General features: G+C 43.3%; 1 pseudogene across 1 annotated transcript; it reads left to right on the top strand.

Moving 5' to 3' along the window:
* Positions 1-1,555: 1,555 nt before the first annotated feature.
* On the top strand, positions 1,556-9,819 carry LOC148830742 (uncharacterized; annotated as a pseudogene). The gene is made up of 6 exons (XR_016091295.1): positions 1,556-1,777; positions 2,213-2,320; positions 3,718-3,986; positions 6,870-7,080; positions 7,198-7,491; positions 8,389-9,819. The product of XR_016091295.1 is annotated as an uncharacterized LOC148830742 (transcript).
* Positions 9,820-15,993: the final 6,174 nt, after the last annotated feature.

Raw genomic sequence — 15,993 nt, 5'->3', positions numbered from 1 at the left:
GTGGACACAAGAGATACTCTGTAATTCTATACCACTCTATAGGAATGCGTGCTACGGATGCAAGTGACCAATTGTGTTTTAAAAAAGCTACTGTATCTCCAGCAAATAGGGAGGAAGGAGAATGTGCGTGATTTTGGAACAATGCCAAGTTGTAAACACAGGAATGCATAGAAATACGTGCTACGAACGCTGGTAATCTTGTGAGCACAGGAAAGCGTGATAGATAACAGAAAAATATTTAAGAACTGTTCTAAGTTAATTTGAGAAAAATACACCGAGCGTCTCTGTGTTTCGCTCCCATGCGCATGAAATAAAAACTTTAAATAAATACGGAAATAAAAACGGAAAAGCGGAAAAATGCAAGCTTGCGGATTGCTAAAGCAGGTAAGCCACACTATTTTTGAAGAACCGTATTTACCGTTGGCAAAAGAGCTGACACGTATTATGTGTGGAGAAAAAGCTGCTAAACAGCTCGACCTGCTGCCCCCCTCCCCCTGAAAGACACAGTCACTCATATAATTATTGAAATGAAGGATTATATCAAAAGTACACTGATAGAGCGTGTTAAGATGAGCAGATGTTTTTCACTGCAATTAGATGAGTCTGTAGTCGATTTGGCCAATTTGCTCGTTTACGTTAGATACGAGTTTGAGGGTACGTCCCATGAGGACTTTCTGTTCTGTAAGCCGCTACCAACAGGAACTACAGGAAAGCACATATTTCAGCTTCTGAATAAATTTATCGTAGAGAATGGCATCGACTGGATAAAATGTGTCAGAGTTTGTACAGACGGTGCTAGAGCAATGACAAGCCGACATAACGGTGTAGTTGCACGAATTAGAGAGGTTGCTCCAGAAATTAATGGACGCATCGCAACATCCACCGCGAGACCTTTGCCGTCAAGAAAATGCCTGATGATTTAATATCTGTTAGACTCTGTTGTGAATTGTATCAAGGCTCGAAAAATTAATTCACATCTGCTTTGCTCGACTAAACAGGCTCACCCCTCTCACTGAAATGGTGCTTTTTTATTAGTTGTTGTTACTGTTTTTTTTTTCTGTGAAACACTTTGAGAAGCCACCTTTAAAGGCGCTATATGAAATAAAGTTTATTATTATAATATTTATTATATGTATGTGTGAGTGTGTGTGCACGCGCGCTCATGTTGGTCATTGAGAATTTGTGGGGTTCCTATGAGATGATGACTTGTAGGTGGTACTTGGATGCTTTGGTTGGATTAGGGGTGGTACTTGGTCCAAAAAGTTTGAGAACCACTGATTTAGTGGACCGACAGCATGCTACTGAAGCTTTGATTAAGGAAGAAAGAGGGGAATTGCAGAAAGAAGAGAGGAGAAACCCCAAGAGTTTGGAGAATGAAATGAAGATTCAGTCACTAAAGTACAGGGATTATCGAGGTCCACCACAATGTAAGTCTTCTCTTCAGGGAAGATCGGTTCAAAGGGCCCAACCATGGAAAGAGTCCCGCAGATGCTTTAAGTGTCACGAAGAGGGACATTTAGCCAGTAATTGCCCCAACTGGTGTGAACCTATGCAAATGGACACCCGAGAAGAGGGAAAATGCAACTACCTCACGGCAAGCGTCCCATCCTGTGAAGAACCCCGTATTGCTAAAATCAAGATAGGGGAAAAACATGTCGAGGACTTGTTAGACTCGGGAAGTACGGTGACACTGGTGACCTCTACAGCACTACCTGAAGACACCGAGATCAGGCCAGCAGAAGCGATCCCTATTACTTGTATTCATGGGGAAACTAAGGTATATCTGTCTGCAAAAATTCCCATTTCGACCGAACTAGGAACATATAGTTCGACTGTAGGGGTGGTTGAAAAATTGCCTCACCCGGTGGTGTTGGGATGAGACTGTCCCCACTTTCTTCAGCTTTGGAATACTGTCCAGTCTGCTAGGCAATGTCCACTTCCATGTTCTGGAGACTCAGAGGACAATACCAATTCCCCTGGAGAGGCAGACCAACAGGAAGTAGGCTCCGAACTGGGAGATTAATTCTTAAATATGGATTTGCCAGACTGGAAGCCACCAGAACATCGAGGGAGGTTTGGGACGGCCCAGTTGGAAGATGGAAATCTGAGACATGCATGGGGACATGTGAGAAAAATTGAGGGAAAGTTCTGTAATGAGAACAGTGTCCTGAGTTACCCTTATTTCATGGTGAAAAACAATCTCCTCTATCAGGTACAGAAGAGGGATCAAGAAGAAGTGGAGCAACTCCTTATTCCCCGAGCCTACCAAGCAAAACTCCTCAACTTGGCCTATAGCCAACTCCTGGGAGGACACCTGGGCGTGAAGAAAACGGCTGAGAGACTGCTCTCTCGATTTTTCTGGCCGGGAATATACAAAGCCATTGAGAGATATTGTCGGGAATGCCCAGAGTGTCAGAAAACTGCCCCCCAACCTTATTATAAAAACCCTTTGATTCCTCTCCCAATTATAGAAACTCCTTTTGAGCGGATTGGGATGGACTTAGGGGGACCCCTGATTAAAACTACAAAGGGACATCAGTATATTGTAACGCTTACAGCCGACAGGCACTGTGTAAGAGCCGGCATACCAGAGCAGGTGACGTCAACACCCTTCCCTGTGATAGCAGGACTACAGCTACTGGGCTGTAGAGAGATCTCTCTTTGGCTCACCGGGCTGGGTCCCTGCAGAGTGACGCGGGAGTCCCGGGTTTGGGCCCCGGACAGTGCAGGGCCAACCTAATGCGGCAAGGGTGCCCGCCTGAGCCCCCGTTGCGTTACATTGGTGTCAGAAGCGGGGTGGGATAGCCCTTCGCCAGGGACGGCGATTTAAGCGGGGGAGAGTGTAACGCTTACGGCTGACGGGCACTGTGTAAGAGCCGGCGTACCAGAGCAGGTGACGTCACCGTCCTTCCCTGTGATAGCAGGACTACAACTAGTGGGCTGTAGAGAGATCTCTCTTTGGCTCACCGGGCTGGGTCCCTGCAGAGTGACGCGGGAGTCCCGGGTTCGAGCCCCGGACGGTGCGGGGCTGACCTAATGTGGCAAGGGCGCCCGCCTGAGCCCCTGTTGCGTTACAATATACTGGTAATAGTGGACTATGCCACGAGGTACCCTGAAGCCATTCCTCTGAGAGCCGCTACAGCCAAAAACATAGCTAGAGAGCTAGTGCAAATTTTCTCTAGAGTGGGAATTCCTAAGGAGATCTTAACCAATCAAGGAACTCCTTTTATGTCAACAATCATGCGAGACCTAAGTAAGCTTTTGGGTATTCATCAGGTCCGAACCTCGGTATATCACCCACAAACAGATGGACTAGTGGAGCGATTTAATAAGACCCTGAAAAGCATGCTGAGGACGGCAAAAATTGGGATCAATTGCTCCCTTATCTAATGTTTGCTATTTGAGAAGTACCACAGGCCTCGACTGGGTTCTCTCCATTTGAGTTATTATACGCTCGGAGACCACGGGGCTTATTAGATCTAGTCAAAGAGTCCTGGGAGCATCAACCTTCACCCTTACAGACTGTCATTGAACGTGGAACAAATGAGGGAAAGGATAAACATTGTTGTTCCCATTTTGAAGGAAAATCTGGAGAAGGCCCAGGCGCAACAAAGGCAGATTTATAATAGGGGAGCTAGTGTGCGAGAATTTCAGCCAGGGGACAAAGTATTGCTATTAGTCCCGACCCCGGAATGTAAATTCCTGGCCTTCTGGCAGGGACCTTATGAGGTGGAGGAAAAAGTGGGTCCGGTCACTTATAAAGTTAAGCAACCTGACAAACGACGACAGCATCAGATCTACCATGTGAATTTATTAAAGAGATGGCATGGTGCAGAAGTTCTGCTCACCCACTTCTCCCCTGACCCTTTGGAAGAAGAAACGGGTGCTGTCGCCATGGGGGACCTGGCTCCAGCGCAGAAGCAAGAATTACAAGAGTTCCTACTCGCCTCATACAACATAAGATTATCACAGAACCAGGAAAAAAGGTAAGACTGCCCCCATATCGAATTCCTGAAGCAAAAAGGAAATTAATTAAGGAAGAGGTAGAAAAAATGTTAAGAATGGGGATAATAGAAGAATCCCATAGCGAGTGGGCTAGTCCCATAGTACTGATACCCATGCCAGACGGAACTATTAGGTTCTGTAATAATTTCAAAAGGTTAAATGAGATCTCGCTGTTTGACGCATACCCTAAGCCCCGTATAGATGAGCTAATCGAGTGATTAGGTAACGCCCGATATAACAGTACGCTAGATCTTACGAAGGGATATTGGCAAGTACCCCTAGCCGAAGATGCTAAAGCCAAGACCGCTTTTGCCACCCCGGAGGGGCTGTACCAGTATCGGGTCCTTCTGTTTGGTTTACATGGAGCTCCAGCTACTTTTCAGAGATTAATGGACCGAATACTCCGACCTCATTGAGATTTTGCGGCTGCCTAATTAGATGATGTTGCAATTCATAGCACGACTTGGGAACAGCACCTACAACACCTGAATGCAGTAACTGGAGCTTTGCGAGAAACAGGACTAACGGCTAATCCAAGTAAATGTTGTCTAGGGACCCAGGAAGCCAATTATCTCGGCTATACGATGGGGAGAGGAATGATCATGCCCCAAGAACAGAAGGTGCAGTTAATTAGAAACTGGCCTAAACCCTCAACAAAGAAGCAAATTGAGAGAACGGATTGCGGACTGGCTTGGAAACTGAGAAAAACTCCACGAAAATTAAAGAAGAGAGTGTGGTGTGAGTAATTTTATCTCTATTACATAAACCTTTCCCCCGGTGTGACACACTGTGTCCAGTTTCTATGGCTAGGCTGTGGTCACTGAGTCTGTAGTTCCTCTAGGACAGTTTCTGTTTGCTGTTACTTATGTTGGTCAAATATTCAGCTAGTGTGTATTGTGGTTTTAGCTGCTTGTAGCATTCCAGTTTATGTTGTGGGTGTATTCCAGTGAGTAAGGTAGTGTTGTGATTTGGATGATTGTGATTGGCGTTGCTGTAGCTGTGCTGTCCTGAGGTTGGCTGGTATCAACACCAGCTGTACTCTGGGATCAGCAGGACCAAGTGGTGGTATGAATTGTGGTCTTTGTTTCTCAGGTGTAACCAATATTTGATTACTCTCTTCTGTATGTTTATTAATAGTGGGTATTGGCCTAATTTGGCCCCGCACGTGTTGTTAGGTTTTTTCTCTGCACATGGAGGATGTTTCTAAAGATTGGTTAGAGTTTCTACAGAGTGTACTCCCGGTCTGTGAGGGGACCCCACACTTCACTGCCGTATAGGGCAATGGATTGGATTACACATTCAGATATTTGCAGCCAGATTCTTGTTGGTGGGTTGATGTTGAAGAGCCTCCTTCTTATTGCTTAGAAAGTCCTGAGTGCCTTCTCCCTCGGTGCAAGGTTTCACCCAACTGATGTTGTCCCACATAAGTGATGTGAAAGAACAGCGCTTTACAGAGGAGTCCATTTCAATCAGAAATCGGACTTGTTTACCCCGAGAGTAGCCGAAGTATGAAACAGTCTGCCCAGGCCTGTTGCTGGAGTCGATATCCTGGCTTCTTGATGAGATCTTGGGCTCACTAAGAAGCCCCCGGGGGTTTGTGATCTTTCTGTTGTTCTTTTCAGCTGCTTTTGAGTCGACATAGCTCATCTTGGTCCCTCTGCATAGCAGAATTGTAAATGATCAACTCAGTGTACAGAAGGAACATGCATTTGGTACAAGATGCCATGAAGGCATTGGAAACAAATGGCCTGTCACTAGGGGCCTGTAAGCATGTGAAAAGAGGTGGCTTGTTTCTGCCTGGTTTTGAACCCAGGACCTTTCAAATGTTAGGCGAACATGATAACCACTACACTACGGAAACCTACAGAAAGTACTGCTGCTGCAGCTGGTGGCTCTTGTTGCGAATACAAAGGAGCTGTGTTTATTTCTCACATAATTAACCAAAAGTGCCACTTTAGGCAGGGGGCGCTGGAGAGAAGACCAAAGGGCGTAATGAACCAAAATGCCAAAACTCGAGATAGAACAAGGGACCTTTAGATCTTCAGTCTAAAGCTCTCCCAACACAGCAAGAACATGCACACTCCACACAAACAGACAATACTACCAGTGATCTACAGCAGGAACTAATTAAGGTGATTCATACAGAAACACTGAGAGACTGGATCCTTCAGTATGTTAACACTGTAATGAGAAAGAGGAATTCATCCAAACAAAACACTTAAAGATCTAAGTTTCAAATATGAAATCTTAATTACTGTTTTACTAATAAACAAATGGAACCGTTATTCACATGAATCGGGGGACTAATTACAGCCCTCATAGACTGGGTAAAGGTCAAGGTTCAAGAATGTGCCTCTGAAAATGGAGGCATGGCAGAAGTAAAAACCGAAATCAAATCCCTGCAAGCATCAGTTTGCCAAAAGGGGGGATGGAAAATACACCACAGGCAACTCCCGACTCAACAGGCAGAAAGTAAAAACATTTTTGGAGGTATGTGAAGTTATAAAGCATTTTTAGAGATTTAGCCAAACGCTGTTTGGGACTTGTAATGGCAATTGCTGTTTTGTTGTTGTAATGACAAATTAGACCCTGAGAATCACTCCTTACAGCTATTTCACTCTACCCTATGCGTGAAATTGGAATTCCCCCCCCCAATAAAATTAAAAACATTACAACTTAAAAAGATAAAGTAAATTATACTGTATGGTGTAATAAAAGCATGTTGACAGACCATTGATAAAGGTTAACAGCATATGTATGTGGCATGTATGCAGAATGTACTATATTATTTTTGGTGTTGCTCATTCAGAAAACATACAAATATAAACAAATATATTGTTTTCTCTCACCGACTCTTGCATTAGATTTGCCCAAGGATTGCATCTTTGTCAAATAGACATGATTCAGGATGGCATAGCCGCGAGCAGCAGCCCCTTGTAAAACATTTCCAAGGAGGTCCGGGGTATCTGTGTGAAAGCTATTCGGAGGTACTGCAGAGGTACCTGAGTGGCAGAAGGGAGTTTGTAGTAATTGATGAGAGCAATTTCATGCACAAAAGAAAGGTACATTCTGTATGTGATATTTGTGGCATTCCATAATTGTTTCATTTTCTTTTAGCTTTCTCTTTGTATTCTGATGATGGGAAAATATATTTTCAGACAATTGGAACACTATTAAGACAAAACTATAAAGTTTTAGAATGTTGGAGGTGAAGGGTGGAAGAAAAGAAGCCAGTCCTGAGTCTTATGGAGAAAAGGTCATGAAGACATCTGATACCCCTCCTTGTTCATTACGTTTGACCACAAACTAGCATAATCACAGATGAGTGACGAACATACAGGGGAATACTAGGCAGTCTCGGTTACAACCATTTTATACATACAAAGGTTTTCTGAATCCTTGCACAGGTGCTCACACACAAAACAGAGCATGGCATACGTATAAGGAACATGTGTGGAGACAGAGAGGAAATAGGACAGAGATGCTGTTATAGGAGCACTTTGATTTGATAGAGTTGTAGTCACAGACAAATAAGTTCTGGAACCTGAGATGAAGTTTGAGTAACTGAGTTTATTGCATACAAGGAACGATAAGACAAAAGTATTGTTCAAAATATAGGTACAAAACTTCCAGTTTATATAGCAAATTTTACCCGCTTCTGACGCAAATTGTTACCATAGAAATGGGGGGCCCCCTATGTTTGGACATTCCCAAGACCTTGAACACTTTTGATGGTCAGTTTTATCTTTCCTTAGTTAGGGGGGGGTCTTTATCTTGCACTTGGAATTTCATATCAATTAACTCCTATCTCGCCATAACTCAAAGATGCCTAAGCATGGAACGTCCTGTTAACTCTCATCCTTGCCATAACTCAAAGGTGCCTAAACATGGAATGGCTTGTGTTACAAGAAGTCATTGTGCAGAAAGAAATCAGTTAACCCCTTTTTCACATCTTATATCTTTCTTCATAGTGGTGTACTGTCAAACAAATGACAAAGTTCAGGTGTCTGTGAAGCAGAAGTCTCTTTATTCATATGCATATGGAAGTCTGGCTTGCGACCACCAGACTTAAAAAATAAGTAGCTGAAGATGGTCCTTTATACCTTAAAACACAAAGAGTTACTATGACATATTCTAAACAAATGATGAAAAAGCAACACCTGCCAATTAATTATATCTAAGTTGCAGACTAGACAACAGTTAGTTCTTTTCATATTCTGGGCGTACAGCCAGCTTACCAAATACATACCCCTTACTGACCAAGGACAGGCAGCATCTTTATATACATTTGAGCACAAAACCTACGTCAAGCCACTAGACTGCATAGTTTGCAAAAAAAAACATACAAAAACATGAAAATGATATTATTATCCCACTTCCCAGGCATCTCCCTTATCTCTTCATTCTTCAGTGGACACATTGGCTTGGAAATAAACTTCGAAATGGACCCCTGGGTAGATTATTTCTTGATTTGAGTAAACAATACCGTAGTCATTAACTATCCTTACAAATATGTCACTCATTATGCCAACTTGATTCTGCTGTGCAGTTTTTGCTATTGATTGTATGGTTGAGGTAATAGAAAAAGTGTAGTCACAGAGCGATGATATGTATATACTTTATTTTATTGACACCCGAAGAAGGCTCCATAGCTGAAGTGTTGTGTTTCTCTTTCCTCTACTTTTCAACATGGAATAAACCTTTGCCTGTTCTTACCTGATTGTATGTATTTGATATTTTTTCTACAGTAGTCATTGCTTTGTTCCCATGCCTCAGAGTCAAACTAAATTTCATTTCTAACTGTGTAAAACAAATATTATAAAGCATATATTTTGTTAAGATACTTAAAGATATTAAGGGAATTAACTAAAATGTTTATTATATCTTGATAACTATGTTTCTATATACTTATCTTTATACTTATATTTTATTAAATCCATCTCAGGATATCTGGTCTCAAGAGATAACATAGCCACATGATGTCTTTATGCACAGCTGACATAGTTCTCGGGGAAATGACCGAGTGACCTCTCCTGGAACAAATGGTCTATTCAGCAGAAGGGGGCTGCTTGTCACGCAAGCCGGCAGTAAAGAATATATATGTAATGGTCAGCCTTTTAGAATGACCATATATAGCCACAATGCAATAGAGAGTCATGTGGGAGTGTATCTTGTATCATGTGTGTTCACTGTATAAAAGAGCGTAAGCGTTGTCATTTAAGTCTTCCATATGCATAGGAATAAAGATGACTTTCAACACACAAACGCTCAGCTGATGCCGTTTTTTTCTGGCACAACAAGTTTTGCCAATGCAAGCAGGGTACTCTCAGTGACATAACTCCGCCGGAACAGTGGAGTGGAAAAGCAAGGCACCGCTGCTTTAAAGAGGTCAGGACTCCTGTTTATAAAAGTCCCTTCTCCACTCCACGGCTTCAAACGGAATTTCCTGAACTGCAGTGAGTACAAATGAATCTAAAGAGCTGAGAGCGTGTCTGTGTCTGTGTCTGGTATGACACATGGTATGATTGGGATAGAGACGGATCTGAACCACCTCCCTCAGGAAAAAAATATTTTCGCGGGAAGAAAGGATAAGGTAGATAAGGGATTACAAGGATCGCCTTTCACAAGATGACGTATGCTTTTCATAGAGGAAGAAACAGGGTAAAACATATAAACTCAACCCTGCGGATGTAGATCACTGGGCTAAGGAAGTACCTCACCCTGAGGCAGGAAACATGGAGTGCTCTACAGGAATTAAAAGATACATATAGTATTAAACCTATAGAGACAGCTATGGTTCTAAGGAGGGTAGGAGAAAAACGGACCGGCGTGTTGCGAACATATGTAGCGAGAAAAAATAAAGAGGGGTGGAGCATGGTGTGGAAGTTTCGGAAAGAATACTACCCACCCAGGACAGACTGGAAGAAAGTTACAGCATGTCAACAGAAAGAGAGGGAGGATGTGTCAGATTTCATAGAGAGGATTGTTATGCTGTGGCTTGAATATTCAGGCTTAGCAAACGATGAAGAGGTTAATGAAGATACCTCCGTAGTGATAAAACAGATTCATCTGAATGGGCTTAAACCAGATAATAGCTAAGATGCCACAGTTGTGCTTTCCTGATATCACAGAGGATGACAATATGAAGTTTGAGCGATTCAGTAGAGAAGCGAGGAAAGTGGAGTGTATGCTAAAGTACGTGCGTTTCAGATGGGGAGTGCCCCCACGGGTTGGCAGGGCAAGGGGGGCCAAATCAAGCAGGATAAGTTACCAAATAAATCGATGTCCAATTACTGTAAAAAAACAGACGTTTCTGGAGAAATCGTAAGAAATGGGCTTTATTTCACAAAGAACCTGTCAGAAGCTGAAAAGAGAGCTTTACATGAAATAATACATTTAAAAGAGGAAGCCTCCTTCCTAAGCTCATCTAAGAAATTAAATACAAAATAACTAATCTTACATTGTCCAGTAAATGGTGTCCAGGTTCCCCTAAAATTCTCCAACGGGTAGTAGGAGGTTACAGGGCTAATGCAGGCAAAGGGTTTGTTTAAAAGAGACTCAAGCTGTTACAATATGTATTGGAACCACTGTACAGTTTCAAATATAGATGTGGGTGGGGGACACCTGTTGATGATATTCTAATTGTCTCCCTGATGAGGGAATTCAGAAAGCAAAGAAAAGACATAATGCCAGTTATAAAGCACAAATCTGTTTGGAAACCTTGATCTATCCCAGACAAAAGATTAGTAAAGGAAAAAGGGAACTGAGGATAGATCTCAAGCTATTTGAGGGTTTCTAGTACCAAAGATTGTGAATGAACTGTGATGATTTCTGGGTCTGTGTAATTTTAACAGAGCCTGGGTAGATTCGATTCTATCTCAGAACAAGCTTAACTGGTGACAGTCTTGCTTAAGGGGGGGGGTAGTGTAGTCTATGGACAAAATTGCCTTGACCCCTGCAGCAGAAACTGCTTTTAAGGATTTGAAGCAAGCTCTTTTGCAGGAAATGGCCATTGGATGGATTCCCTCAGAAGGATCAACTGTTTTTATGTCTGTATGTTTTATGTCGATGCAGTGGCTAAGGGGCAGGGGCCGTGTTTAAGGTGTAGCGGCAAGGCTTATTAATAATACAGGAATAAGGTTTGCTGCTCCCTTTCCAGTCTCCCTCATCTTAGTGGTACTGGACACAGAGAGGTCATTCCATGTGGTTCAGATTTAAGGTGTTTTTCTATCTGATAGAGTTTCTTGGAACCTCATTCACAGCACCGCATGGACATTGGAGAGCATGATGTTAATACATTCTTGGATCTCTCTTACCAGCTGGATTGAGACTTTAACAAGAGTTCATGTTGAGTGTGTTTAGCCCCAAGTATATGAGAGGGAAGGTTTCCTCTCCTGCCCATGCCTTACAATTTATTGGACTATTTGGGGGCTTTGTTGAAATTGGACAACATAAGTAATATAAGACGGTGGGGTTGTAATGATCCTTCAGATTGTAATATTCTTAATGGTTAAAGGATCATGATGTTACACATACCAAATTCTCCAACTTTTATTTGCCTACTGTTCAACAGTATGATAACTGGTGGGACTGAAAAAATAATGCATATTCTTGGCTACCACTAAATGTAAGGGGAGCTGTTATTTAGGCTTTAGAGTACCACACGTGCGAATACAGACACACAGCCCATTCTCTCCAAATCACTCCAGAATATATCCTAGGGCTATTACCGAGATGGAACGTTTCTTTGCTATAGCGTTCCCTTGGTATGGCACTGGCAAATTAGCAAGGGAAGTCATTAACATGGCTGCCTCATTGAAAACAATAGCTACAGCTGAAAGAAGAACATGTGCTGTGATCAGAACTGAATGTTGTACTTACATTCCGGATAATTCCAAGCATGTTACAGACCTAGCACAGAATATCTATGATGAAGGACAAAAGTATCATAAATACTTATATAGCCAAAATATATAGCCACAATGCAAGCGGACTGCATTCGGCACCGGCAAGATGGCTTGTTTATAAAATTTAAAAAACAAATACTCTTGTTTTGTGTTGGATGCTCAATATCTGTCATTACTTATGACAGACATACACTTTTAAACCTGAGGACAGACTCCTTAGGGTCATCAAACAACTTTTTTCACGTACCGGACCCCACCTGCCGGATTGGACAAAGATGCGGCGAACAACAACAACAGGTGGGCAGACGCCAGGGGAGACGAGGCGGCGTACTAGTGCGACTATGGAGGCGTCTGCACAGACCACCACTGACATCTATTTTGTTAGCTAATGTTCAGTCAGTGGACAATAAGATAGACGAGCTACATTGTCGGATCAACGTGGAAAAGAAGCTGAGGGAATGCTGTGTATATGCCGTCACTGAAACCTGGCTGAATGCATGCGTCCCAGACACCGCCATCCAGCCAAAGGGGTTCACCGTTTACCGCATGGACAGAAACCACCAAGCAACCGGCAAACACAAAGGAGGAGGCGTTTGCTTCCTGGTCAACAGCAAATGGTGCACCGACGTGGAGGTAATCTCTAAATCCTGCTCACCGAATCTAGAACACCTGACCATAAAATGTCAACCCCTTTATTTGCCAAAGGAGTTTTCCGCCACCATTATTACAGCCGGTTACATTCAACCTCGAGCCTGCGTGGAAGCATCACACATCGAACTCCACAACATTTTCAGTGTGGAAGACCGAGTCAAAAGGTCAGTGACTATGCGTGGGAAAGGTTTTCTGTTCGCACCTAAGACCACTGTCTTAGGTGCAAACTAAAGCCTGTGATTCCTCACACCCATTCAACCAGAGAGAAATGAAACAGAGTGTAGGATGAACCAGAACCAACGCAGGCCCGGAGTAGTGGCCCAGTAGAAGATGAATGAAATTTGAGTTACAGACTCTGGACAGGATCTGCTGTTTATTTGAAATGTTGTTTCTAATCTTTATGTGTGGTCTAGGAAGTGTTGCACAGGGGTGGAAGAGTAACTCTTTCCTTAAATTCACACACCAGTATGCAAAATCATTGAATAAATCAGGATGCTGGGTTTGTTCCCACAACCCACATAATTCTGGAGCAGGTATCCCCATGGCACCAGTTCCCTTTACTTGGGATGATATTTGTGGCAACTGAAAAACAGTTAAATTGGCAACCTGATGAGAAATCAAAAATATGGTATCCCAGTGGCTGCAAGTATTCTGTGTACAGTACTAATGTCACTTTTGGAGGATGGTATAAACCTCCCTATAATGTCACACGAAGAACTAATGATGTTCTGGGCTTAAAATTGGCTTACAAAGCTGAAGGGATTCTCTGTTGTGCTAACAATGGCACTGTCTATATGGGAAATAGTTCCTGCAATTATACCCTTAGTTGTTATCAGAATGTTACCATGAAGATAGTTAACCGCACCGACCCTTCCTCAGTTTTTTATGCAACCCAGTACTTCAGCAGAGGTTGTACTTTAAAATCCTCTGGAATGCGAAGTTACAATGGGACTTATTTCATTTGTAGGGATCGAGCACATCCCTGGCTTCCACCTGACTGGGCAGGGTCATGTTACATAGGATACATTACCCCAGCAATGCGGCATTCTACTGTTCTCCCTTTTAAGCACTATGATAACCAAAACAAACGGGCCATCTCCGAATGCGACCGGCTGGCAGCTGTCCCGTTCCCCATGTGCGGGGTTGGCAGGGCCATGAAGGAAATTCGGCTCCTCGCGAGCATCCTGGAATGTGTCAGCAATTACACTGTAGAAGCCCTTGACAAACTGTCTGCCGAGCTGGTAGCAATGCGAACCATGGTTCTCCAAAATCGGATGGCCCTTGACTTTATGTTAGCTGCAAAAGGGGGGACCTGCGCCCTCATAGGCTCTGAGTGCTGTACTTACATTCCAGACAGCTCAGAAGAAATCTCAGATCTTACTGAACACATTCGCAAGGAAGCCGCCAAGCTACACGAAAACCCAGGATGGACTCTATGGGGCTGGGTCAGTGGTGCATTAGGAAATCTAGGTGCCTTTATATTGCAGGGATTATTGCTCTTATTGGGCTGTGTAATTGGAGTAAATTTATGCTTTTCTGTTATTAAATGTTGTTGTACTTGCACATCAAAAGAAATCCAAGCCCAGATGTCCAACACAGAGGTAAAGCTAATGTTAATTAAATGTAAAGAACAAAGGAGACAAGAAGAAGAGGAAATTGACAGGCTGATGCAGATAGGCATTTAAAGAGTAGTAGAGAGTAGAGTAGTAGCTTAGTAGAATAGTTTTATACCATATGTACATCTACTTTGGAATTATTAATTGCGCTGATCTCTCAGACATAGACAGTACAATGGACAAACACAACGCAGACAACGGAACAATTATAATGTAGACAACAAAAACAATAAAGTCAGATGGTTGTGCTTTAAAGCACAAAAAGGGGGAGTGTGGAAGACCAAGTCAAAAGGTCAGTGACTATGCGTGGGAAAGGTTTTCTGTTCGCACCTAAGACCACTGTCTTAGGTGCAAACTAAAGCCTGTGATTCCTCACACCCATTACACCAGAGAGAAATGAAGCAGAGTGTAGGATGCCAAATGGCATCTTCCTGTCCTGTTTGTTTGACTTTTGACACTGCCCCTTTACCTGTATGTTCCTTTGATATGTTAAAATCTTGCCTACTTTTAATGTATAAAAAGGAAAGTATAACTTCAGTACAGTGAGCATGTCTTGAGTGCTAGGGGAAACCCTTTCTCTGTGATATGCTCCCCTTCAGCTGATTGAATTAAAGATCTCTGTTGACAATCTCCTAACCTGAGTGAAGACTGAGTTTTCTCACATCACAAGCACGAAAACTCCCACCCGGAAGCTGTCTCAATTGTAGTCGGGGACTTCAACCACTGCAATCCGAGGAAAGTACTGCAAAAATACATTCAGCATGTCACTGTACCAACAAGAGGAGGCAATATTTTGGACCACTGCTACATAACAATAAAAGGAGCATACAAAGCGCTTCCCAAACCATGTTTCGGTAAGTCGGAACACATCTCTCTCCTGTTGCTTCCTGGGTACAAACAGAAGCTGAAGACCTCCCCCGTTGCGAACACGTCAGTGCGTTGTTGGTTTGAGGAGGCGGAAAGCAGGTTAATAGACTGCTTTGATAGTACAGACTGGGACGCTTTCAGAGCTCCCGACACAGACGTAAATGAGTATACGGACGCGGTCACCAGCTATATTAAATACCGCACCGACATTTGTGTACCAGAGAAGAAAATTAGGACATTTCCCAATCAGAAACCATGGTTCAACAACGACATTTGCAATAAAATAAAAGATAGATCCACCACGTTCAAATCGGGGGACAAAGAGCTGTACAGGGAATCACGGTATGCATTAGAGGAAGCCATAAAACGTGCTAAACGGAGCTACAGAGTGCGGCTTGAAACGCAGTGCACTGACACCCAGAGGCTGTGGCAGGGATTACAGCCAATCACAGGCTACAAGGGCCAGGAGGCTACAAGGGCAGCCAGGAGATCGACACGAACAACACATCCCTGCTGGACGAGCTGAACCATTTCTATGCCCGCTTTGATGCTCTGAACACAGGCACTGCTGAGAAGACCCCAAGTGTGCAGGGCGATTTTGTTCTGAAACTCTCAGAGCAGGACGTGCAGAAGACTCCGAGCAGGATGAAAATCCGTAAGCCTGCAGGGCTTGATGGTATACCACCTCGCGTCATGAGGACATGTTCAGCCCAGCTGACCACAGTAATTACGGACATCTTTAACTCCTCCCTGTCACAGTCCATTGTCCCCACCTGCTTAAAAAAAAAAATATTGTTCCACTCCCCAAAATGGCAAAAGTGACGTCCCTGAACAATTACCGCCCAGTAGCACTAACATCTGTGGTGATGAAATGCCTGGAGAAGCTGGTGTTATCACACATCAACTCCTCCATCAAGGAGTCCCTGGACCCCTTGCAATTCACCTAC

This window comes from Atractosteus spatula, chromosome 7 (assembly GCF_055471065.1).
Source record: "Atractosteus spatula isolate fAtrSpa1 chromosome 7, fAtrSpa1.hap1, whole genome shotgun sequence".
Classification (NCBI taxonomy): Eukaryota; Metazoa; Chordata; class Actinopteri; order Semionotiformes; family Lepisosteidae; genus Atractosteus; species Atractosteus spatula.
This window is presented reverse-complemented; position numbering and strand designations above follow the sequence as displayed.